This window comes from Malurus melanocephalus, unplaced genomic scaffold (assembly GCF_030028575.1).
Source record: "Malurus melanocephalus ecotype Western Australia unplaced genomic scaffold, MMel_1.1 scaffold_4113, whole genome shotgun sequence".
In the NCBI taxonomy this organism is placed as follows: Eukaryota; Metazoa; Chordata; class Aves; order Passeriformes; family Maluridae; genus Malurus; species Malurus melanocephalus.
This window is the reverse complement of record NW_026627345.1, coordinates 856-1,364: the sequence shown is the minus strand read 5'-3', so window position 1 is coordinate 1,364 and position 509 is coordinate 856.

The following is a 509-nucleotide window of genomic DNA, read 5'->3' as shown; positions in this document are numbered from 1 at the left end:
GAGATCTCCCTACCAACTGACTGACGACCATCGTGGGACCTTGGAAGACCCCGTCAGCTGGTAGCTATACGACCCAATCTCTATCTCTCTCTCTCTCTCTCTCTTTCTCTCTCTCTCTCCCTCTCTCTCTCTCTTTCACCCTCTTCTATCGCAAAATACCCAAATAAATTGTCTAAGCATACACATTTGCCTTCTCGTTTTCTTTTGCACTCTGAGATTCTGAAAAGAACCTATCACGACCTTCCGCCTCAACCCGAGCGGATCGTGACATTAATTGGCGTCACGGACACAGCAATTCTGACAAAAAAGGGGTTTTTGCAGGATTTTTTTGTAGTCTGTACAAGAGCCCACTGACTGCATAAAATCCAGGTAAAAACACCCTATACTCTACCCAGAGTTATTTCTCTCTTCAGAATTTTCGCAAAAGAATCTCTGTGTGCAAAAAAAAAAGCTCAAGTACAACCTTTTGTTTTAACAAGATTTCCACCACACACATCACATAACAAGTC